The sequence below is a fragment of the Aphelocoma coerulescens genome (genome assembly GCF_041296385.1).
Source record: "Aphelocoma coerulescens isolate FSJ_1873_10779 chromosome W unlocalized genomic scaffold, UR_Acoe_1.0 ChrW_unloc_scaf_3, whole genome shotgun sequence".
Taxonomy (NCBI): Eukaryota; Metazoa; Chordata; class Aves; order Passeriformes; family Corvidae; genus Aphelocoma; species Aphelocoma coerulescens.
Genome location: NW_027184082.1, coordinates 3,550,145 through 3,576,494, shown reverse-complemented (window position 1 = coordinate 3,576,494; position 26,350 = coordinate 3,550,145).

Genomic DNA, 26,350 nt, shown 5'->3' with positions numbered 1-26,350 from the left:
GTTCTGGTCTGGCTTCTAACAGGTTTATTGTTAGAAACCTCGCAACCCGAACAAGCTCGGAAGGGATGGAATGCGATGGGATGCTTCCCCCCGAGGCTTGTCCTCAGTTTTATAGGAAATTTGAAAACTGCGGGGAAAGGGGAAAACAACCAATGAGTTACAAGCCAGGGGGAGGATACAATTTAACAAGAACCACTGGGGGAAACCGAGAGGCGGGAGTTATAACAAAGAACCAATGAACAACTGAGTAACTGAGAATTTTCCCGAACCGAGGCAGGCGGCTCGTACCCGGGCACAGCCCAGGGGGGGTGCGGCTTAGGCTTCTGAGCCGCCCATCGACCCACCCTCTGAGTCTGCCTCTTCAGGAAACTCGATCCAGGGGATGGGCTGGGATTGATTGGCATCACGCTGCCCCAGCCCCGCAGTGGGCTGGGTCACACCAACATCTCCCCCTTCTTTATTACCTTGAAATGAGGTGGAAAGGTTTAATGGATTTCAAAACCAAACACTTAAAACTGGGAAGGGCTAATAAAATTAACAACACTATAAAAAAATGTCGGAAGCCGCGGCGGGACGGGGAGCTCAGATCCCCGGTGGGGGGAGAAAAACAGAAGCCAGCCAATATGGTTGAAAAATATATTCCCATTTATTAGCAGTCTAAAGGCACTTATATAGTATACCAGCTTGTTAGCTCCTAAGTGGTTTAACGCTTATCAGGACATATTTCTATTTCTACACAATCGGACTACATTGGCAGGTTTCCACAGTCTTGTTATGTTCAAAAGTATTTTGTCCTTGCCTCCCTTATACTCCTAGATATCACACCTGCAAGTACGTTACTCCCTGAAATTTCTCAGGCTGAAACTGTTCTGCTTTACAGAGACTTTCCCACGGAAAGTGTCTCACACACACAGGCCCAAAAACCTCCAGCTCAATAGCTTGCACAGCTCCTTTATTGATCCCAATAATTCCATTCTCCAACAAAAAAACCCATACAAGTGTCCTTGATAATGGAAGAAATCCAGCTGCTGGAGCTCCCGGTGCACAGGAGGAGCTGCAGCAGCAGGTGGGACAGCAGCAGGTAGGATGTCATCATGCAGTCACGGGTGGTAACTTTAGGAAAAGTATAACACAAATAAAAATAATACAAATGCAATTAATTTAAATAACAATGGCTCCGTTAGACTCCCCCTCTTTCAAAAAAAACCCTGAGGGGTCCTTTTGGGAAGGGAGACACATTTTAAGGAGACTGGAAGGTGGAGGGTTTGTTTTTCAGGCCTGGAGGAGGAGTCTTTTTTCCAGGTGGCTTGGTTTTTCTTCTTTTCCAGGCTGTGGCAGCTTCTTTCCTTTGCTTGGCATGCACAGGTGGTCTCAAAAAGGGTTTGATTCACTTCCCAGGGATCCATCTTGGACCCTCTGGGGTGGAAACACACCTGTAGCCTCTCCCCAGGTGACTAGGGGGTACGGGCCACGTATTTGTAAAGTATCGGGGTCTTTTATTAGGACCTCAGGTCTCTCAGTCAGTCTATGTTTGGCAGTTTGTGAAGTGTCTCATTATGGGAGGATCAAGTTCCTCATAGGAACAGTTAAAAAAGTTCAAAGTGAACAACACTTTGGACAGTCTTATGATGGGGGCAGCGATCTCATTGCCGCCCTTTTGTTGTTCTAGCAGTCTTTTTAGTGTCTGATGCTTTCTTTCTATGATGGCTTGGCCTGTGGGCGAGTGAGGGATGCCAGTGATGTGATCCACACCCCACTCACTCATGAATCTGTTTAACTCTGCAGAGGTGTACGCTGGGCCATTGTCAGTTTTTAATTTATTTGGTGTCCCCAACACAGTGAAGGCCTGTACTAGGTGGTTGATGACATCTTTGGCCCTCTCCCCACAGTGGATTGAGGCAAAGGTTGCACCAGAAAAGGTATCCAAAGAAACATGAATATATTTCTGGCGGCGAAATTGGGGGAAGTGGGTGACATCTGTTTGCCATACCTCACAACTGCCTAGGCCTCAGGGGTTAACCCCCTGACCTAATGATGGAAGCTGATGTTTTTGGTAGTTGGGGCATGTCGCCACAATAGTTTTTTCTTGGTCTCTAGTGAGGTGGAACATTCGGATGAGAGCTGGCGCATTTTGGTGGAACACTGCATGGCTCAGCTGGGCTAGCTGGAATCTGTTAGGCAGATTCCCTAACTCGATGGGCATCGCTAGGGCATCTGCTCTCCTGTTCCCTTCAGCAATAAATCCTGGCAGGTCAGTGTGTGATCTCACATGCATGACATAGAATGGTTGCTTTCAGTGGGAGATCAGTTGAATCAGTTTCGAAAGCAAGTTATGAATTTTTGGGTTTGCAACCTCCTTTAGTAAAGCTCTCTCTGCCCTGGAAATTACACCTGCTACATAGGCCAGATCAGTTATCAAATTGAATGGTTCACTGAACTGCTCAAATGCTCTGACCACAGCTGCAAGTTCTGCCACTTGTGGGGATCCTTCAACTACCTGGACATCAGACTCCCACTTTTGAGTGCGAGAATCCCTCCAAGGGATGACAGACTTGCGGGAACGTCCGGAGCCATCTGAAAAGGTTGTCAAGGCATTTAATGGTTTTCGGCTTTGAATTTCTTTTGGAATCAGTTTGAAGACCAAAGTAAACAGTCTGTGTTTGGAATGGTGTATAGAAATTTGGCCTGTGTAGCTGTCTAGGGCGTATTGGAGGTGCTCATTGTTTTGAAGGAGGTTGTCAAGTGAATCAGTTGCCAATGGTAGGTAGATGCATGTAAAGTCAGACCCTGCAAGGGTGCGGAGGCGGGATCTAGCTTTCATCACCAACTGAGCCATGAGCTCCTGTGGCGTTGTGATACTTTTGGACGGCTGGTGCGAGAGGAAAACCCACTCGATGATTAACAGGGGATCACTCTGCACCTCGTCCCATTGAAATATCAGCCCGTGAAGGTATGGCATTTCCCCTAACACAATAAATTGAAAAGGCAGACCTGGGGCGCAGCAGTGTGCCTGCTGGGACAACAGCGCTTCCTGTACCTTTCAGATGGACTGTCTCGCCTCCTCTGTTAGATGCCTAGGTGATGTGAGGTCATCTTTCCCTTGCAGGAGGTTGAACACAGGAGCCAGATCTTCTGTTGTCAGCCCTAGGAGCAGCCTCACCCAATTTATGGACCCGCAGAGCTGGTGGAGTTCCTGCAAGGTCTTAGGGTGATCATTAATTTTGACTTGTTGGGGAACCACAGTCTGCTCATAGATTTTCAGTCCAAGGTATTTAAAATGGAGAGGTTTTCTGGACCTTTTCAGCCTGGATCTCAAATCCATTTGCCTCTAAGGCCTCGATTACCTTCTCCAATGTCCAGTCTAAATAGGATTGGTTAGAAGCACACACCAAAACATCATCCATATAGTGGAGCACTATTGCTTTTGCTGCTAACTTTTGGATGGGGGACAGAATGCGAGCCACATACCACTGGCAGATGGTGGGTGAGTTTTTCATGCCTTGTGGCAGAACTCACCACTGGTAGCACTGCATGGGACCCTTTCGGTTGATGGAAGGTACCGAGAAGGCAAACCGGGGTGCATCGTCTGGGTGTAGTGGTATCTGGAAGAAACAGTCCTTAATATCGATGACTGCTACCTTCCACTGCCTAGGGAGCATGGAGGGTGAAGGCATTCTGGGCTGCAGGGGTCCCATGTCCTCTATGATTGCATTTATTTTCCGCAAGTCCTGTAGGAGGCGCCACTTGTCTTTCCCCAGCTTTTTAATTACAAATACTGGGGAATTCCAAGGGCTGTTACATGGTGTGATATTTCCTTTTTTCAATTGATCCTCCTCAAGTACGGTGAGCACCTTTAATTTGTCTTATTTCAAACGCCACTGATCCATACAGATGTGTTCCTCAGAGATCCAATTTAATTTCTGGAAGGGGCGCTCCGCAGTGGCCTTTATTGAAAATTTTGGGGTTGGGATGGAATTTCAACTCAAACCCCTCACTGGGACATGAGATCCCTGCCCCACAATGTAAATCCAGAGTCAATTACAAAAGGACGGACTGATGCTATCTGTCCGTCCGGACCCTCAACTTGGACAACTGCCTTGCTTCTCTGGGCAGATATAGATCCCCCCACACCCGTCACGATACCTTCTGCCAGCTGCAGCTCCCAGTGTGACGGCCAATCGTGGGAGGAAATGACTGTCACGTCTGCCCCCGTGTCCATCATTCCTGCCAGGATGATGTCCGAGCCTTGGCAAGACAGTTTGCAGTTAAGAATGGGCTTGTCATTCCCAACTACCTCAGCTCAGAAGACAGAGGGGTTGTAGTCCTGTGGCGGACTACTGGGCATGAGAATAGCTTGGGCTACACCTGGTTCGCAGCAAGAAAATAGGGAGGGTTAACACACTGGATATTGACAGTAAAGAACCCTTGCGGCCCCACTTGAACAATGTCTGGTGTAACACAAATGTCAGCTGGTGAATGTACAACATCTTTTAACACAAACAATATACAGTCTCTCAGATTCTCGCAACTCACGACGATTCTCTGGGGTGTTACCGAGTCCATTTGAGTTGCAGAGGTCGTGGTGACCATTTTCCTGGTGGCAGTTTCATGATTTGTTCCCCCGCGTGGCCCTGCCACTCCACGCAGTCTTGTCAATTTTTGCCTGCATCCCATCGGCGGCAGGCGATGACATTTGCCCTGGGGAGACAGCTCAGGAGCCCTGATTAATTGGAGCTGGAGCTCTGCAGTTTCGGGCCAAGTGCCCTGGTTTGCCACAACTGTGACAGACCCAATTAGCATTTCTATCGCCCTGAGATGCTGTTGCATGAATTGGCACTAAAGTTGTGTAAGGAGGAATCATTTGACTTAGGGTCAGCAGAGGTTCGAATGGAAGACCCAAAATCACTATTTTACAAGCATCATTGGCATTAGTCTTTGCAATTTGCGTAATAATATGCTCTCTTGTTTTAGGATCTTCCACTTGTCTTTCCACTAGAAGCCTCAGTTTATCTACAAAATCAATAAATGGCTCATTTTGCAGTTGCTGAATCTCTGTATAATTCAATTGAGGTGCTAATTTAGGTGGCATCATTAAGAACGCTTGCTGAGCTGCCTGCTTTACAGCATTGAGGACCGGCTCTGGTGTATTTTGAGCCTGGTTCTGGGGCTTGGACAATAACCCCTCACCGGTAAGGTGATCCATAGAAACCCCCACATTGTTTGGATCCTGCAGTAAAATAGGGAGGACCTCTCCCATTTGCTTTCTCCAACCTTCTTCCCACATTTGAAATTTGGATGGGGAAAGCAAGCAGGAGAAAATGCTTTTGAGGTCATGTGGCACAATCACTGTACTGGTGAGAGTTATCTTAAGAAGGTTCTTAAAATACTGACTCTCCCTCCCAAATTCTTTCGGAGCTTTGCAAAGCTCTTTGAGCCCTGCAGGATCAAAAGGTTTCCATGTGGGCTTATTGCCAGGTCTATCATATGTTACAGGAGCAGCAAAGGGATAGGAGGGTGCTGGGGGGACTGCTGGACCCAATTTCAAGATGGCGTCGGTTCTGGTTTCTACCCCATGGGAACTGGAAGGGAGGGCGTGGGAACCAGGAAGTCCTCCACAGGGGGTGGGGTTGGAGGACCAGGAGGAGTGGTCACAGGATGGGGGGGATTCCCAACGCAGGGGGGTACCCGAGGTGTGGAAGGAGCCCGAAGACATCACATCTGGGGGCGAGGATAAGAAAGGGTTGGGGGCAGGAGGGCGAAAGGGACTGTGGGAAGAAGAAGGAGGGGGAGGGGTGGACTGTGCCACGCGGTCAGCGCCGTTGTTCAGACACGTGGAGTGGGGGGGGACAATGGCAAACAGCATTTAGAACAGTTTTCTGAGCTTGCAACTGGGGAAGAGGGCAAGGGATACAGGTTTTGGGAAGAGATCGAGGCAGCCTGGCCAGGGCTATCTCGACAGGGTGGCTGAAAAGACTGAGAGGGGTCAGAGAGAAGGTAGCAACTCTGTGCCTCTGGACATATCACCCCATTCGGTTTTTCCAACGAAGGGGAAGTGGGATGAGGAGCAGGAGGGGAGGATACGGGAAGAACTGCGAGGAGATTTGTGCTTTTCTTTTACTTTCTGATCCATTTTATGCAAGTCCCGAAGGACTAGAACTAGAGGAAAGAATTTTTCACCAGAGGAGTCCCATTTTTGCTTTAAATCAGTAATCTTATCCCCCACAGCCTGCCAGAAGGCAGGAGATTTTAAATTTGTGGGAGACACTTGAGGAAGGTAAAAGAAAAGCCAGCAAACAAACTGTTTTAACAGACCCTTTGAAAATTTAAAACCATTAACTGCAAGGAATTTCCCAACTTGGAGAAAAACCTCTCTTTGGGGCTGAGAGAGTTTTGATCCCATCTCTCTCTCAGCACTTCTTCCACCCGCCACCTGCAAAATGAAAAAAGAAACAAAATATCAGGGACCGGAGCTACTCACACAAGTTTCAGAAATCAGTTAAAAGGCGTCCGGTCCCAAATTAAAAGGCACAGGTGGGGTTTTCCGAGGCATGGCTGCTCTCCAAAGTCAGTTCAGTGCAAAATCAGTGGGAGTTAGCAGCCTTCTCTCAGGGCACCGCTCCTAAAACAGAGCAGACTGCACCGAGAGGCGTTGGCAAGTCCAAAGTCGCTTCTTCTCGCTGTCCACTGACAGCCACGACGTCGCAGGGATCCACTCGTGTGAGCCCCACGCTTGGTGCACCAACCTAACGCAGTACTTGTGCTCGAAGCATGAGCTCTGGCGAGCCCCTGGTCAGAGAGAGTCCAGCTGCGTTACTTCTGTGCGTCGTGGAAGCGACTTCGGCATCAGGAAAAGGTGCAGCTGGATGAGCTAGCTTGCTGGCTTCTTTGCAGAGGGAAACACGGCAGAAGCAGATGGTATCGGCTCACGTTAGCTTGGAGACAAAGGAAGAGAGAGGCTGTTCTGGTCTGGCTTCTAACAGGTTTATTGTTAGAAACCTCGCAACCCGAACAAGCTCGGAAGGGATGGAATGCGATGGGATGCTTCCCCCCGAGGCTTGTCCTCAGTTTTATAGGAAATTTGAAAACCACGGTGAAAGGGGAAAACAACCAATGAATTACAAGCCAGGGGGAGGATACAATTTAACAAGAACCACTGGGGGAAACCGAGAGGCGGGAGTTCTAACAAAGAACCAATGAACAACCGAGTAACCGAGAATTTTCCTGAACCGGGGGAGGCAGTTTGCACCTGGGCGCCGCCTGGGGGGGTGCGGCTTAGGCTTCTGAGCTGCCCATCTACCCACCCTCTGCGTCTGCCTCTTCGGGAAACTCGATCCAGGGGATGGGCTGGGATTGATTGGCATCACGCTGCCCCAGCCCTGCAGTGGGCTGGGTCACACCAACAGTCAACCATCAGGCCGATGGTCCTTCTACAAGCAGAGACTGAACTTTAAATTTCTTGTTATGGAGTCAGACAGTTAAAGCCTTAAGGACGTATTTAGAATTAATAACTGATGTAAGTTTCTATTTAGGATAAATAGTAGAATTGTTATCTTATAAAACAAGAAGGGGGAATTGTGGATTCAATATTGCTGCTAGCAAGAATTTTCTTGCTTCTTTCTAAGCTCGTGAGATACTTTTCTCTCTCATGAAGAGATTAGCAGAAGTTCTTTAAACTATGAACACCTGCGACCTTGTAGAGCTATGTTTATGGTACAGTAGAAAAATATTTTGACAATGTATGTTTAGGATTTCTAGCCAATCCACCCAGGGGTGGCTGATCCTTTGTCCAATTAGACTATGAAGAAAAAAGTCTATAAAAGAGTTTGTAAAATAATTAAATAAATCAATCTTGCTGCACAATTCCTGCCTGTTGGATCTTCTCTCCTCCTCCCTATGGCTGCGGGATACAGTAATATATAGGTAAAGAGCTTAATGTAACCAACTGTTCGGTCTGTGGAGGGCCTCTGATGACAGAAGAATAGCCATGGAAAGGCAGTAGCTTAAGCCCAGTAGAACTCCCTAAGTGGAAGCAGACAAAGATAAGGGGAGAAAACAGACCAGAAGGGTGGGTACTAAATTCAACAGTGATAGGAGAGGAGTGTCTCTGGTGTACCGGGAACAATTTCCTTATCAAAGTAGGAAATACTCCCTGTTAGAGATATAAGGTCAGTAACGGAACTTTTACATGGTGGGTCCCTGAGAAACCAGCTCTGTATTGGACTCAGAGAAAAGCAAAGGAAGAGAACTGTAAGTACAATAATAAGGTTGAACTCTTTCAATGCAATGATACAAACAAAAATCCTTATTCTGGGATCCGAGACATTTTAGAATTTTGGGAAAATATAAATCAACAAAAATTTGACTACTGGAAGGCACCAGATGGCCTATTTTGGATATGTGGAAAAAGGGCATATGCAAAGCTCCCCTCTCGGTGGAAAGGGAGTTGTACCCTGGGAATCATACACCCAGGATTCTTTCTTTTACCAGAGCCAGACGGAGATCAACTAGGAATACCAGTGTATGAGGATATAAAAAGAAATAAAAGAGAATTGATTGGAGTATCTCAAAAATGGAGACATGAGGAATGGACTGCTGAGTGCATAATTGAAACGTATGGGCCAGCCACCTGGGCACAAGATGGGAGTTGGGGATATCGAACTCCAATTTACATGCTGAATCGGATCATAAGACTCCAAGCAGTTATACAAATAATAACGAACCAAACTGGTCAGGCATTGGAATTACTAGCTAGCCAACAGAGCCAAACACAAGCTGCGGTGTATCAGAATAGGCTGGCTTTAGACTATCTATTGGCTGAAGAAGGAGGTGTTTGTGGAAAATTTAATACATCAGATTGTTGTTTGAAGATAGATGACCATGGGGATGCCATCCTAGATATAGCCAAAAATATCAGAAAAATAGCCCATGTACCGGTCCAAAAGTGGGAATCCACGCTAAAACTTAGCTGGTGGGATAATGTATTTGGAATAGAATGGTGGAAGAAGCTAGGTTTCTTCCTTTTATGTGCCACCGCAGGCTTGATATTTCTCCCTTGCTTGGTCCCCTGTTTTATTCGATTAATATCTACTGTGGTCCAAGGCATGCAAATAGTACCAATGCCTGTGGAACCAAAATTGGCTACATCTGGAATGGCACAAAAGATCATGGTGTTGAAGAAGAAAAATGATAACAAAGACCCCTTTGAAGAAGCAAGATCGCTTTGTGAAAAAAATGAGCAAATAATAAAGGCTAGAAAACAAGGGATACTGCTCAAGCCAAATGAGCTGTAAAAAAAGGAAAAGTGAGGTATTGTTATGAATGCATTGTGATGTTGGCTTTTTTGCATGTTACATAATGTTAGAAAAACTTTACCTAGGTTCTGTAATGTAATACATGATATACAATGTCTATTGTTTATGTAGTCAATTTAGAAAAGATAGGCAGAGAAAGTCTTCACATTCCTGGAGTATCTTATCAGAGAAGAAGAAAAACCAGAAACCAGAGAGAAGAATTAATGGAGGAAGCAGAGACAGAATGGAGCCAAGAAGGAAGATAAGGCTGATGGGATGATACACAGAAACTCCAAAGAATTTATGAATCATGCATGATTGTGATGAATATGCAATAAGATATGTACTTTTAAAGATGATCTTTTGGATGTAGAGGTGTGCCTTTCGCTCTCTGCCAAAGCCCCCGGCCATAGTACCCTTTTTGCTATTGTCTCCTAATTGTCCCTTTTATTAAACTTTTTTTTTTTAAATTTTACAAAGAGTGTACCTCGTTTTTCACAGGAGGTGTATTGGGTCTGGCTGAGCTGGAATTCATGTTCCCATAGCAGCCCTCCCAGTGCTGTGCTTTGCATTGGGGGCTAGAAAGGTGTTGAGAAAACACCAGTGTTTTGTCTGTTGCTGAGCAGCATGGGCTCTCCAGCATTCCCCCCTGCCCCTTCAAGGGGCTGGGAGTGGGCAAGATCCTTGGAGGGGACACTACTAGGCCAGCTGACCCAAATTAGCCAAAGGGATATTCCATACCATATGACATCAAGCTCAAGATATAAAAGTTAGGGGAGGAAGGAAGAACAAGGGGCATTTGCTATTTTACAGTGTTTGCCTTCCAGAGCAACTGCTCCTTGTGGTGAAGCCCTGCTTCGTGGGAAGTGTCTGAACATTGCTCGCTGATGTGGAGAAAAAAAACTTTTTTTCCCTCCTCTTTGCTTATGTGTGTGCAAAATTTTGCTTGGTTTTCTGCTTTAGTAAACTGCCTTGTCTCAACCTACTAGTTGATTTCCATCTTAATTTTTCTCCTGTCCCACTGGGGAATGATAGAGCAGCTTGGTGGGCACCTGGCATCCAGCCAAGGTCAACCCCCTAGAGTCCTTTTGGCACCCAATGTGGCATGAGACAAAGGTAGTTATAGCTATAGTAGCTGTCAAGTAGCAAGCTCCTGTGTGGGACACAGTTTGTCAGCTGCATTGCTGTTGAGGTTTAGGATTTTTCCTTTTGTTTCTTTCTCTCATGGAATTTTGTCTCATCTGTTGCTAAGAAACCATAAGGACCGATACTTAAGAGAGGCAAAAGAAGTTGCCACCGTAAGGGTGCGGCTGGCTACTCTCTTAGTTGGGGGGTTTCTCTTGGAGGGGCAGACATACCGTGAGATTTGGGCTGGGGAAAAAGGGGGCTGGGCACAGGTCCTAGCTCTCTTGGCATTCGGAGGGGAAGCAGGCTGCGGTCGCTGTGGGGAGAGTTCACCACCACTGCGAGGCTCTGTCTCCTGCTGACTTCTCCTACAGTGAGTGAAGCTCTGCTTGTGGGAGCGGCTGTTGCACTGGAGCCTTATTAACACCCTACCTCACTGAGGGGGACCCTTTCACCATATGCTCATGTGCTTTAGGGGAAACCCCGGGACCCCGGGCCCTTTCCCCCTCCAGGGGAGCCTTCCCCGTCCGTGTTTGAGAGCCAGGCTGCTGCTGCCCAGCCCCGCCATTTCTCTGCCACTACTCCGGGTTTTTTGCTACACTGTAGCCGTGCACCCCCTGCCTGCCAGAATACCCCGCGGCTCCTGCCACAGCTGCTGAGTTTCTGCTGCCTCTTGCTTGCTGCCCCGGGTGAGCCTGCCCTGCTGTTCCAGCTGCTGCTCCGAGGTTCCTGCTGCAGCCCATTTTTGCCATCCAGCCCGTCCGCCATTACCACGTGAGGGAGACGCTACTGAACTCGAGCCACAGCGCCCCTTGCAGCCGTGAGGGAATCATTGCACCTGCCCTGCCCTGCCCTGCCGGGAGCCTGCCAGTGCCCCTGCCAGTGCCCCTGCCAGTGCCCCTGCCAGCGCCCCTGCCAGCTGTGACCGTAACTACACCAAAGGGGAAATTGCTTAAAGAGTGGGAAGAGAGTGTTTATTGGGTTTTCTGTTCTTGTTTGTTGTTGTTACCGTTGTTGTTTGCCTTGTTATACATGCACATATTAGTAAAGAACTGTTATTACTTTCCCCATATCTTTGCCTGAAAGCCCCTTAATTTCAAAGTTATAATAATTCAGAGGGAAGGGGGTCATATTCTTCATTCCAAGGGAGGTTCCTGCCTTCCTTGGCAGACACCTGTTTTTCAAACCAAGACAATTGCTTATCTCTTTATTTTGCTGAGTTTGGGAACATACTAATATAAACAGTGGCTCTGTGCTTTGCCCTTACACTGATGGCCTTGTTATGCTGGGAAAGCTGTCTTCTGGGGATAATGGGGTAATACACCTCCCTCTGCCTACCCGAGATTGATGTGAATGGTTTTATAATGCAGGCTCCCATGGTTGTTGCTCATACTTATGTAAGCTGTTTAATATTGTTAATAATATTAACTAATACTAATACCAATTAAGTGTTGGTACACTCTGGAGTTTGTGGAATCTGGTGTCATCCTGGTGTAAGAGAAAGCAAACTTCAGGTGAGGCTATATTGAAATATGTCCTAAAGCATCTAGTTCCTGGGTGGCACAGTGTGTGGAAGGATTTGGACAGGTTTCTAGGGCAGTTATCACCTCCCATTACCTGGGACTTAACACCTGAACATGTAACCAATCCTGACAAACTGACGTGTTACCTGATAGAAGGGTGCCTTGCCTCCCCCAAAGAAAAACCAGCAACTTCTCACCCTGTACTGGGCCCTGGCCTGTGCTTATTGAGCAACCATTCAGTGTTACAATACAAAATGACAAGGACTCTCTAGGCAGGTACAGAAGGGAGCTCATTTAATGCAAAAACCAGGCCTTTTAAAGTAATTAGGCCTTATCAGTTACATACCTTTGAAGTAACAACAAGCATAATTCAACCAACCACCATAAACCACAGTGTGAACATGTGATGGTTATATAACTTGTTTTCTATGGTTACATAACTTGTTTTCTACCTCTATGCCAGCTGAGTTATTACCCAGAATCCTTTTCTACTTAGCTGAAGTAACAGAAGTGAATCATGATTTTACAAGGGTAACAAGGCCTTCATTTTATAAGGTTTTACCTATCCGCAACAGTTCAGTACTCTCAGAGGACTGTAGTTGAGGCAGGAACGCAAACTGCATTTGAGGACACTATAGCTGAGACAGGAACTCAAACCACAGAAACTACAGTAATTGCCTGAGTAGTGAAAAAGAAAAAATGGATAAGGCAAGTTACAGGCCCATACCACCAATTAGTAAGGGAGGAAGAAGGAGAAAAAGGGTTAGATCGAGAACCAGGTCCTTCTGATGCCTAAGATTTTAAGCTTTTTATATTTTTCATATATTTGTAGCATTGTAGATTGCTAAAGCATAGCCGTAGCTTCTAGTACTTTTCCTATCTTTCTTTCCTACATTTAGGAACAATAAGCTAACCTTATAAACACATTCCTAAATATTGTTTAGTCTTATTCCAAGAAGAGAACCAAGTACAAGGACATTCTGTTTTCCAACCAGAATCTGGACCAGACATAACAAAAGTGGGGCAAAAGAAGACTCTGGACCACTGTTACAGTGGGGATACTGTAACGCCTTTATCAAACCAGGAGTCCCGTGGAAAAGAAACAAATATATGGACAGATTCTTGCTAGATGTTTCAGAGAGATGTTTATTTCCCCAGCCGCATGGCCAGGCTCTGCCAAGGAACTGCTACAGTCAGCACCCGAGCTCCTTTGCCCGCACAGGAAACACAAACCAATCAATGGGGAACAAGGCTGACCAGGGGCAGGGAAACCCTGTGCCTCCCCTCAGGGCTACATGGCGGGGGGAGGAGACCCCGACAGACCACTTCCAGGGGGACAGGACCCCAGAAATTATTACCTAACCAACTAAACTTTTAATTGGACAGTATATGATAAGTATACTAATCAACTAACCTTAGAAAAAATGTAGAATTACTATACCATGTGTGATTTTCACCATACTGTGTACCTGGAAGCTTTCAAGTAAAGGTTTGCTTTTATATTCACTCTAACATTGTTGGGAAGATCTATTCTATTTTCCAGGCATCACTTCAAAAAAGTAATAGAAAGGATTGAGGCAAATTAAACAAGAAACTCGGTGCCTGACCTCATGAGAACTTTGAGACTTGCAAAAAGATTACAGCCGCCAGCCAGGTGAGCGTATTTCTGCCTGGCTGCTTTGATGTTGGGATAACGGGGCTGACAGTCAGCACCTAGAAGGTCATGAAGCCAAACACCTGGGATCTCTTGCTAGAGATTGGGAAATTGAAAGAGGAATTGGAAAAGAAAGAGCAATTTGCAGTCTCTGGAGATGGCTCCTCTCAAGCATAAGGGCAAGATATCCATTTAAGGAAGATCTTGTGAACTCCCCAAGGAAGTGGACCACTGCAGACAAAGGTATACAGTACCTGAGAGAATTAGCAGTGCTGGAAGTCATCTATAGTGATCTAAAATGTGATAACATCCCTGAAGATCCAGAGGATGTCCCTTGCACAATGGCCATGTGGAGGAAGGTGGTTCAAAGTGCCCCTGCATCATATTCCATCAATTTGGTAGCATTGTACTACCCACAAATGGATACACCAACTGTAGACACCGCATCCTCCTGGCTCTGAAACATAGAAGAAACTCTGGGTACTTCCACATCCCTGTTAAGAAGGAGCCACCCATGAAGACTGTCAGTGTAGTTGCCGCAGAGACACAAGAAGGTTATCAGGGATCTCCCAGATAAAAGAACTGAAATCACCTCCTTTAACCCTGGTGAGGGGATTTTTGATCTGGCATTGCAAAGGTCAGACAGTGAATATTCTGACCGGGAACAGGAATAGAGGGTCCCTGCCATCGGCCAGGAGAAGGAAAGAGATGACTGGGAACACTGGACTCTGTGGATTCAATAGCCTGGCATAGCAGACCCACAGGAGTGTAAAGCTTTAGTAGACACTGGTGCACAGTGTACACTGTCATCAAGGCACAGGAGTGCAGAACCCATCTGGATCTCTGGAGTGACAGGGGGATGCCAGGTGTGCCGGTTTGGCCAAATTTAGTACTATATCCTCTGAGAGAAGGCAGGTTACAACCACCCCTCCCCCACCAGGTTCAGGGAAAAAACCTTTTTCCTCGAAGGAAAGTGAAAGAGATAAAAACTATTTATTTAACAAATACACAGGAAAAAAAGATACTAATGCTAAATAATAAAGCCTCTTGCTGTAGAGAGAAAACCTGGGAAAATTTCAGAGTCCTTCCATAGTCACTCTCTCTCCCCCTCCTTGGAGCTGGGATGGGGTGGTGGGCCTGCCTCCAGGGCCAAGGCCTGGGTGGAAAGTCCTCCTGATATATTCTGATGTTGAAACAGTCCAGCAGAGAAAAAAGGAAAATATGAAGTCCCAGGAAAACAAAGTTCAACTCTCCATCTCTCTCCAGAGAAAAAGAAAGCTGAAAACTGCCTGGAAAGCAAGCTGCTTCCCCCCGCTCCCGTTGCTGCAGAAACAGACCGGTTTTGGCATGGGTTAGCTAGCATGGTCTCGGAAGTGATGTCCTTGCTAAGGGGTGCTTACAGCTTTCCCCATGACCAGATAGAACCTATCAGCTGGCCAGTTTGAATATGGACAATTCTTTAAGCCACTTAAAATTGTGTAGCAGCATTTTTGTACCTACACCCTTGTATCCTTGGCATGGACTACCTCAGAAGAGGGTACTTCAAGGATCCAAAAGGGTATCAATGGGCTTTTGGTGCAGCTATAATGAATACAGAGAAGATCAAACAGTTATCCACCTTGCCTGGCCTCTCAGAAGATCCCTTCATTGTGGGATTGGTTTAAGTTGAAGACCAGCAAGTACCAATGACTACCAGGACAGTAGCACCTACGGCCAATATCACACCAACTGAGACTTTGTCACTCCCATCCATGAATGAATTCGTCAACTGGAGAGCCAAGGTGTAATCAGCAGGACCCGCTCACCCTTTAACAGCCCCATATTGCCAGTGCCAAAGTCTAATGGAGAATGGAGGCTAAGAGTAGACTATTTTGGCCTGAATGAAGTCATGCCACCTGTGAGTGCTGCTGTACTGGACATGTTGGAACTCCAATATGAGCTGGAGTCCAAGGCAGCCCAGTGATGCCATAATTGATATTGCTGATGAGTTTTTCTCAATCCGTTTGGCAGCAGAGTGCAGGCCACAGTTTGCTTTCACTTGGAGAGGTGTCCGGGAACCATTAGCAGGGCATCTCACCCCCCACAAGAGCTTATCTTTCCTTGTTAACTGGTGAGATAACTCAAACAGGACAAGCTGTCTTGTAGTGAGTTATTTTGGTGCCATGGGGTTAACAGTAATCTGGCAGCTCCCAACTGAATATGAACATCTTACTGTTGAAGTGAGATCTGGAAAGATAAGATGGATTTCTGACTGACAGCCACCTCACTTTACAAACTATAAAAACTACACCAAACTTTCACAAAGCAGAAATCTTCTATACATTTTCCTGGAAATGGGTGTAGTTTCTCCCTTGAGCAGGGACGCCTGATTTGCAGTTACTCCTCAGGAGGTTGAGTAAAAAGAATTTGTGTACATTATCGTCATTTCCGTGGTAAGTTACATTTGACTCCTAATCTATACTATTTTTTCCTAGCTTTAATAAAGGTACCTTGATTTTGTGCACTGTTTTATGTCATCTTCTAGTAGTTCTTTATGTTTTATTCTGTACAGTAACTTTAATTAAGATTTTTTGTCTGTTATCTCCAGTCTGTTTAATAAATAATCCATTTTTATAAATATACCTGTTCTGCCATCTTGAGGGCCAGAGTGATTTCTTAAATTTAGGCTGTTGCCAAAAATCTGAGGTTAAGGCAGGGCTTGTCTGTGTCTTGGTTTTGAAAGACAGGTGTCTGCTAAGGAAGGCAGAAGCCTCCCTTGAAGTGGCAGATATAACCCCTTTTTCCTCCGAGTTATTATAATTTTGAAATCAAGGGCCTTTAGGCAAAGATGTGGGAAATAGGAATAACAGTTCTTTACTATTATATATCTATATGTGTATAACCAGTCAAACAAACAACAATAACTATGGCAGTAACAGCAAACAAGCACAAACCCAGTCCCAGCCTTCTCAGCTGTCAGGCTATTTTCCCCTCGGGTGCAGTTCTGCTCGCAGCCGGCAGGGGCGCTGGCGGCTCCCAGTGAGCAGGGCAGGTGCGATGGTTCCCCCGCGGCTGCAGGGGGCGCTCCGGAGCGAGCTCGGGGAGCACGCAGCACTGGTGCCCTGGGATCCCGGGGAAGGATGGAACAAAGGCTTCACAAACCGCTGGGCAGCTGATCCCGGACTCTCGGGAGCAGCAGGCTGGAGCGGCAAGCAAAAGCACAAATCCCGGGTGGCAGACGAGATGTATCCAAAAGGGGAACCCCCCAGAGGTCCAGGCAGGCAGGGCGAGCACGGCTACAACGCAGCGAAGGCTCGAAGCAGCAGCGGGGCAGGGCGGCCACAGCCCGGCCTCTAGCAGGGCAGGGAAAAGCAGCTTTGGGATCCCGGCGTTGTTTCCAGCAGAAAGAGAAAACGGCCGAAAAAAGGAACCAGCAGCTCCTTTCTCTGCAGCTTCTCTCTCCGGACGCTGAGAGCGAACTGAACCCACACTCAGGTCAAACAAAAGACTAGCCAGGCCCTTTTGTCTTCTCTTAAGTATGGCCATTTGTCCCCTAGCAACATGCATATGGGAAAAAATTCCTTTAACAGGAAAAAAAACTAGGACTAAACTAAAACCCCAACATTATCCACCCCGAATTTTTTCCCATACTAACATGTTACATGAAACTTAACCTTTTTAACCATATAAATACATGCATCACCCTAATTATATACATATATACATGCTGATACTGATACACTGATACAAGTACAGAGCCATGGGTAGTTCACCCTAAAACAAGGTCCCCTGGAGGTATGCATCGGGTCTCTCCATCCCTTTGCATCACCCACCAGGTGCAACCTGGTCCCTGAGCAAAAACAACCCCACGGATAGGTTTGTCTTTGCTCAAGGCAGACTTTACCCAAACAGTTTTTCCAAGCATACCTCTCACGTGCACCATTGGAACCTTATCTCTGTCTATTGTTTGTAGAGGTTCGGATTGGGCAGGGCCTGCTCGGCTGGTGGAGCCTTGAGTGTTAACTAACCAGGTGGCTCTTGCTAAATGCACCTCCCAGTTTTTGAAAGTCCCCCCACCCAGTGCCTTCAAGGTGGTTTTTAACAATCCATTAAACCACTCAACCTTCCCAGCTGCTGGTGCATGGTAAGGGATATGGTACACCCACTCAATGCCATGTTCTCTAGCCCAGGTGTTTATAAGGCTGTTATTGAAGTGAGTCCCATTGTCAGATTCAATCCTCTCAGGGGTGCCATGCCTCCAAAGGACTTGCTTTTCAAGGCCCAGGATGGTGTTCCAGGCAGTAGCGTGAGGCACAGGGTAGGTCTCCAGCCATCCTGTGGTGGCTTCTTCCATTGCGAGCACATAGCGCTTGCCTTGGCGTGTTTGAGGCAGTGTGATGTAATCCCTCTGCCAGGCCTCCCCATACTTGTATTTGGACCATCGCCCACCATACCACAGGGGCTTCACCCGCTTGGCCTGCTTGATCGCAGCGCATGTCTCACAGTCACGGATCACCTGGGAGATACTGTCCATGGTTAGATCCACCCCTCGATCTCGTGCCCACCTATAGGTGGCATCTCTGCCCTGATGACCTGAGGCATCATGGGCCCATCGAGCTAGGAACAACTCTCCTTTATGTTGCCAATCCAAGTCTATCTGGGACACCTCTATTTTTGCAGCCTGATCTACCTGCTTGTTGTTATGATGTTCTTCATTAGCCCGGCTCTTGGGGATGTGAGCATCTACATGATGGACCTTCACGGATAGCTTCTCTACCCGAGTGGCAATGCCTTTCCACTCCTCAGCAGCCCAGATTGGTTTTCCTCTGCGCTGCCAGTTTGCCTTATTCCACCTTTCCAGCCAACCCCACAGAGCATTAGCTACCATCCATGAATCAGTGTAGAGGTAGAGCTTTGGCCACTTCTCTCTTTCAGCTATGTCCAGAGCTAATTGGACTGCTATGAGCTCAGCAAATTGGCTCGATCCACCTTCTCCTTCAGTAGCCTGTGCAACTTGTCGTGTGGGGCTCCATACAGCGGCTTTCCATTTCCGGCTAGAGCCTACAATTCGGCAGGAATCATCAGTGAAGAGGGCATATTGTCTTTCACTCTCTGGTAGCTCGTTATACGGTGGGGCTTCTTTGGCACGCGTTACCTGCTCCTCTTCTTCTTCAGAAGATAACCCAAAAGTCTCACCTTCTGGCCAGTTCGTAATTATTTCCAAGATCCCAGGGCGACTTGGGTTTCCAATTCGGGCGCGCTGCGTGATGAGGGAGATCCATTTGCTCCAAGTAGTGTCGGTGCCGTGATGCGTGGAGGGAACCTTTCCTTTGAACATCCACCCCAGCACCGGTAGTCGGGGTGCCAGGAGGAGTTGTGCCTCTGTGCCGATTACTTCTGTGGCAGCTTGGATTCCTTCATAAGCTGCCAAGATTTCTTTCTCTGTGGGAGTGTAGTTGGCTTCAGATCCTCTGTAGCTTCGGCTCCAGAATCCTGGTGGTCGGCCTTGAGTCTCACCAGGCACCTTCTGCCAGAGGCTCCAGGACAGACCATTGTTCCCAGCTGCAGAGTAGAGCACGTTCTTCACCTCTGGTCCTGTCCTGACTGGGACAAGGGCTACCGCATGAGCGATTTCCTGTTTGATCTGGGCAAAGGCTTGCTGCTGTTCAGGGCCCCAGTGGGAATCGTTCTTCTTGCGGGTAACCAGGTAAAGAGGGCTCACGATCTGGCTGTACTCAGGAATATGCATCCTCCAAAAACCTATGGCGCTTAGGAAAGCTTGTGTTTCCTTCTTACTGGTTGGTGGAGGCATCGCAGTGATCTTATTGATGACCTCAGTGGGAATCTGACGCCGTCCATCTTGCCACTTCACTCCCAGGATCTGGATCTCTTGGGCAGGTGCCTTGACTTTGCTCTTCTTGATGGCGAAACCAGCTTCCAGGAGAATCCGGATAACTTTCTCTCCTTTCTCAAACACTTCTGTTGCAGTGTTCCCCCACACAATGATGTCATCAATGTACTGCAGGTGTTCTGGGGCCTCACCCTTTTCCAGTGCAGCCTGTATCAGTCCATGGCAGATGGTGGGACTGTGCTTCCACCCCTGGGGCAGTCGGTTCCAGGTGTACTGTACACCCGTCCAGGTGAAGGCAAACTGAGGCCTGCACTCTGCTGCCAGAGGAATGGAGAAAAATGCATTGGCAATGTCAATAGTGGCGTACCACTTCGCTGCTTTGGACTCCAGCTCATACTGGAGCTCCAACATGTCTGGCACAGCAGCGCTCGGTGGTGGAGTCACTTCATTCAAAGCACGATAGTCCACTGTCAATCTCCATTCCCCGTCAGTCTTGCTGTTCCAGTTTGGCGCACAGGCCATATGGGGCTGTTGAAGGGTGAGTGGGTCTTGCTGACCACCCCTTGGCTCTCCAGCTCACGGATCATCTTGTGGATGGTGATCACAGCATCTCGATTCGTCTGATACTGCTGGCGGTGCACTGTCGAGGTCGCAATTGGCACTCGTTGGTCTTCCACTTTCAGGAGCCCAACTGCAAAAGGATTCTCAGATAGTCCAGGCAGGGTGTTCAATTGCCTAATGCCCTCTGCCTCCACAGCAGCAATCCCAAATGCCCACCTGAGTCCTTTTGGATCTTTGTAATAGCCATTCCGGAGGAAGTCTATGCCCAGAATACACGGGGCCTCTGGGCCGGTCACAATCGGATGCTTTTGCCACTCCTTCCCAGTCCGGCTCACCTCAGCTTCCAAAAGGGTCAACTGCTGTGATCCCCCGGTCACCCCAGCGATGGAGACAGGTTCTGCCCCCACATGTCCTGATGGTATTAAAGTACACTGTGCCCCAGTATCAACCAATGCATCATATTTTTGTGGCTCTGATGTGCCAGGCCATCGAATCCACACCGTCCAGAAAACGCGGTTCTCCCGTGCCTCTTCCTGGCTAGAGGCAGGGCCCCTCTAGCCCTGGTTATCATTCTTTCCCTGGGCCTACATGCTTGAGGTATCTTCAAGGGGATCTGACATATCATCCTCCCTTCTGTAATACCTGACAGCTCGGTCACGGGAGGCTGAGGCTAATTTCACCTTAGTGGAACCCCCTCGGTTAGTGCCTCCCTCCTTCAGTTCATGCACCCGCTCTGCCAGGACAGAGATGGATTTCCCATCCCACCTTCTCATGTTTTCCCCATGCTCACACAAGAAAAACCACAGCTCAGCTCGTGGGGTGTACCCTCTCTCTCTAGCAGGGGGACAACGGGCTCTGACTTGGGGGCCTGTGACTCGCGCTGGTGCCACACTGACCTTCCTCATCTCCTCCATCTCCTCCCTCATTTCCTTCCTCATCTCCTTCATCTCCTCTTTGAGGTCCTGGACCACAGCAGAGACATGAGCTTTCAGCGGACCATTGACCATACTGTCATAATTCCTGAGCTTGTTGGCAACAGAGCCCACTGTTTCTCGGTTATTGTCAGCATCAATCGTTGCAATGAAGGTGGTGTATTGCGATGGCCCTAGCTTTGCCAGGTTCCACATCATCTGTCCTGTGCACCTGACCTTATCGGGGTCATTATCATGCTGTCCATCTCTCCCAAAGAGTAACTCTAATACTGCCACCTCTCTTAGCTGTTGGATCCCTTCCTCAAGTGTCTTCCACTGCATTCTATGATGGTACTCCTGCATTCTTTCTTTGTGAATGAACCTTTCTCTCACACTCATTAAGAGCTGCTCCCAGAGAGAAAGGGGCCCTGGCTCCCTCACAAATATCTGGTCCACACCTGGGTCCTGGGTCAACCATCCCAGATACCTTGCCTCACCACTATCCAGTTGCACACTTGTGCCCATAAGGTCCCAAACCCGAAGCAGCCAGGTTGTATAAGGCTTACGCCCCCTTCGCACAATGTCGTTTCGCATACCATGGAGACTGTCGTACGACAGGGACTCAATGATGATTTCTGGCTCTGGCTCTCCTGCTGGTTGTGAGGGCCCTGGTTCCCCATCATCATTAACTGGTCGTCCTGATTTGGTCTTACACTTCCTCCCTTGCACAGGGGCGACTGCTGCTGGCTGTGGTTGCCCTTTGGTTCAGCTGAAACCTGGACGGTTGTAACATCCGTGGGTTCCACTGCTGCACCATCGTGCTCACCCTCTTTGGGGCAGGGAGAGGGTTTTTCACTAGCTGAGGAGGTGTATTCCCTTAGCAATTGGCATATCCCCCGGCGCACCTGGCCCATCTCCTGGAACACCTGGTCCATCTCCTGGCACATCTCCTTGCGCACCTGGCCCATCTCCTGGCACATCTCCTGCATCCCTTTTGCCAGTACCCCCACCCAGTTCGGGTAGTCCATTTCTGAGGTGGGCTGTTGGGCGGTATCAGGCTGTGGGGCAGGGTCTCTAGTGTCTGGGGCCGTGTCAGGTTCTGGGGCAGGATCAGGCTCTGGGGTAGGAACTCTAGTCTCTGGGGCTGGTGTCTGGGTAGTTATCCAAGCCAATCTCAACTTATCCTTGAGTGCTAAATAGAGTAGGCCTACCAGCAGCAGGTGGTTAGTATTCAGAGGGAATCTAAACCCTTTGAAAATTGATGGGGTGGGTCCAAAGAACTGGTTGAGGGGTTGGGGGAAAACTTCCCCTGGTGTCATTTCCTCACAGAAGGTACCATTGTTAACATAACCCCTGTGAGAAATGAGACAACTCTTAGTTAAAAAAAAAAAAATAATTTATTGAAAACAGAAAAGTGAAAAAATTACAGAAATTAGAAAAATTTAAAAAATTTGGGATCCTATGGCTCGATAGATGGTATGCCCCAGGAGCACAGGGATTTTAGATCTTCTGGCTGAAACAGCACTGGACCTCAGGTAGAGAAAAAGGACTTACAGTGCTAGGCTGGCTTTTGGCTGATCCAAAAGCAAAAAAAATTTCTAAAGGCTCCTTAATAGGAGTAGGCTTTCCCAGCACTAACCTCCACCTCCTAGGCTGGAGGGAGAAAAAAGGGGCGTGTCTCTATCTGGCTTGTTGTTTTATAGTGCCTTTGCTCTGCCCACAGCCTGCCCACAGCCCGCCCCTTCGGTTTGAAGTGATTGGTGCTTTCCCTTTGACAGATTATCTCTTGTCCACCAATGGCTCATCGTTGTCAGAGGGGTGGTATTAGTTGAGATAAGGGTCATTAAAATTCAGGTTGCCATGGAGCTTGCCTACAGGGTGGTGGCTATGGGGCTAAAAATAGCTGCTGGCTGTTAGAACTGAGGTTTTTGGAAATTTGCCTTGGAACCAAAGTACAAGTAAAAACACCAAAAAAAAATACATCCAACACATCTTAAAACACTTGTAAAAGTATACAGTAAACACAGGAAAGATAAGTCTTATGGTGTACAAGTGGTTAATGGAACTTGATTTTTGGTACCTGGGCTGATGGGTTAATTTTAACATTCAATTTAAAAATATTTAACTCAAAATTAATTAATTAAAGCACTTAATATGCAAAGACCAAGCACAAATAGGGATTTCATGTATGACACCCCAAAAACATGCGCTCAGTGTGTGATAGCCGTTTAGCCACGTGCTCACATTCCGGAGGAAGTTAAAAACCCATGAATTCCTCACCTTCTCGACCCATAACGCAAGCTGGATAACAGCAATGGTAGCCTTAGTCAGAGGACCCATATTCAATTAAGGAGCTGCAAAGGGGAAGAATATAGCCACGGCCACCTGCCACCCGAACCAGGGTAAACTAGACCACATAGTGCTGCCTAGCAAGGTTCCTATATCCAGCACACAAAATTAAGTTATCCAGGAACTGTTATTCCTTTTTCACCTCTCTCTCTTAATGCCCTCAGGCCCCACGGTTGGGTGCCAAGATCGGTCTTGGTTTTGAAAGACAGGTGTCTGCTAAGGAAGGCAGAAGCCTCCCTTGAAGTGGCAGATATAACCCCTTTTTCCTCCGAGTTATTATAATTTTGAAATCAAGGGCCTTTAGGCAAAGATGTGGGAAATAGGAATAACAGTTCTTTACTATTATATATCTATATGTGTATAACCAGTCAAACAAACAACAATAACTATGGCAGTAACAGCAAACAAGCACAAACCCAGTCCCAGCCTTCTCAGCTGTCAGGCTATTTTCCCCTCGGGTGCAGTTCTGCTCGCAGCCGGCAGGGGCGCTGGCGGCTCCCAGTGAGCAGGGCAGGTGCGATGGTTCCCCCGCGGCTGCAGGGGGCGCTCCGGAGCGAGCTCGGGGAGCACGCAGCACTGGTGCCCTGGGATCCCGGGGAAGGATGGAACAAAGGCTTCACAAACCGCTGGGCAGCCGATCCCGGACTCTCGGGAGCAGCAGGCTGGAGCGGCAAGCAAAAGCACAAATCCCGGGTGGCAGACGAGATGTATCCAAAAGGGGAACCCTCCAGAGGTCCAGGCAGGCAGGGCGAGCACGGCTACAACGCAGCGAAGGCTCGAAGCAGCAGCGGGGCAGGGCGGCCACAGCCCGGCCTCTAGCAGGGCAGGGAAAAGCGGCTTTGGGATCCCGGCGTTGTTTCCAGCAGAAAGAGAAAACGGCCGAAAAAAGGAACCAGCAGCTCCTTTCTCTGCAGCTTCTCTCTCCGGACGCTGAGAGCGAACTGAACCCACACTCAGGTCAAACAAAAGACTAGCCAGGCCCTTTTGTCTTCTCTTAAGTATGGCCATTTGTCCCCTAGCAACATGCATATGGGAAAAAATTCCTTTAACAGGAAAAAAAACTAGGACTAAACTAAAACCCCAACAGTCTGAAGCTCCCACTCATCCCGTGACAGAACCAACTGCCCCAAGGGTGGAAACACAGACCTACCATCTGCCATGGACTGATCCAGAGTTCGCAGGAATAGGGTGAAGCTCCGGAACACCTGCAATATATTGATGATATCCTTGTTTGGGGCAATATAGCGGAAGAAGTTTTTGAGAAAGGGAAGAAAATCCAAATTCTTCTGAAAGCTGGTTTTGCCATAAAATAAAGTAAGTTAAAAGGACCTGCACGAGAGATCCAGTTCTTGGGAATAAAATGTCAGTGAATTACCAAAATATGGGTATGGATCTAATATTGACACCCAAATGAGACAGACAAAGACTCTCTAACAGTTTAGAGTTAGAAAGTGTATGTTTATTCCAGCACTCGGCAGCTGCGTGGGATAACTCCCTGATACGCAATGCAAAGTTACAAGCCAATACAGAGTCTATTTATCTACAAAAGTTATGAATATCTAAAATACAAATGCATATTTATAACATTAACACCTCCCATTCTCCGCTTTGTATGGGAATTACCTTAAATGTCATTAAGCATGCGTACTATGTTCTCTGAATTGAGTCAGTGGTCTCGAAGATGATGTAAAAGTGGTCTTCCTCGATTTGACCTTTCTGCCTTCCTGGGTTTTGACAATACAAATTACTTTTGGTGACCTTCCAATTCCTCTTTGCGTGACTTTTGAATAGGTTCTCAGATGGGGAGGAAATTGATAATTGTTTACGTTCCCTAGATCTACTTATCAATGTTTCTGTTTCTCATTCTAAGCACAGCTAAACAAACATAAAAGTGACAGGTAATCAGTTATTTAGTAATCAGTTACTCGCATCTTGAAAACTCATTTCAGGTCCAGCTCTTCTTAACTAACTATTAACTTTTAATTGATTCTACCCAGGCCTAAGCCCACTTCTATTTTAACTAAATTCAGTGCAGCTAACCTTCTAACTAAATCTTTGTTTCTTTTAAAATTCTGTGTTTCAGCAGGATGAACACAGTAATGTGTCTATGGAGGTGGTTAAAAAAACAGAAACTGTCTCTCTACCAGCTAACAAGAAGGAAACACAAGCTTTCCTAGGCCTTGTGGGGTTCTGGAGAATGTACATTCCAGGTTATTGCCAGCTTGTGAGCCCCCTCTATTGAGTGACCCGGAAGAGCAATTTAGAGGGGGGCCTTGAGCAACAATGGGCCTTTGAGAAGATCTGTTGCTGTTATTCCCCAGAGAACGGCGAATCACGACACAAGTCCAGGTTGCAAGGTATGGCCCAGGCGACCTCGTTTAATCACCCATAACCTTTATAGCATGGTTTGCAAAAGAGAAATTACATGATTGGCCTATTGGTCCACCACCTCCCGAGGTCATAGGTTGAGCAGTAAGACACCCATTTCCAAATATTATTTTCACAAAACTGAAAACAATTCTAGTGTTCTCACAACAGCCTGCACATGCAGAAATGGTTTACATTCTTACAAACTGTTGTCCATCCAGTTCTCACGAGAAGGAAAGCTTTCACAGTGTCCTGGGTTGAAGTGTATTCTATTGCCATCCTCATGAGCTGTGGAAATCAGGTGGGGCAGTGTTTCCTTGCCTCCTCCCCCCAGACTATCTTTCTGTTAATGGCCCATCATTGTCCTGCTGCATGACTCAGAGATAACTCCCTCCAGACTATCTTCTGTTAACGAGCCTAATCAACACTTGGCCTCAGGACTCATTACCCTATTGTGAGATGCTCCACCCAGAGGGAGGACCCAAGCATCCCATCGTGGATATAATCTGGGACTCTCAACACCAGAGACACTCTTTCCACTGGATTTCCAGAGGACAGGAGCCCCACAGCCACCACTGGACTTTCTGAGGAAGAGCAGACCCCTTTACTACAGGATCACCACTTCAGAGGACTGCTACCACCACCCTGCCTAACAGGGACTCAGGTTGTATCTTGACTCTGTCAGTGTTTTCTTTTACTTTCTTTTCCTTTTCTTTAATTTCCATTAAATTGTTATTCTG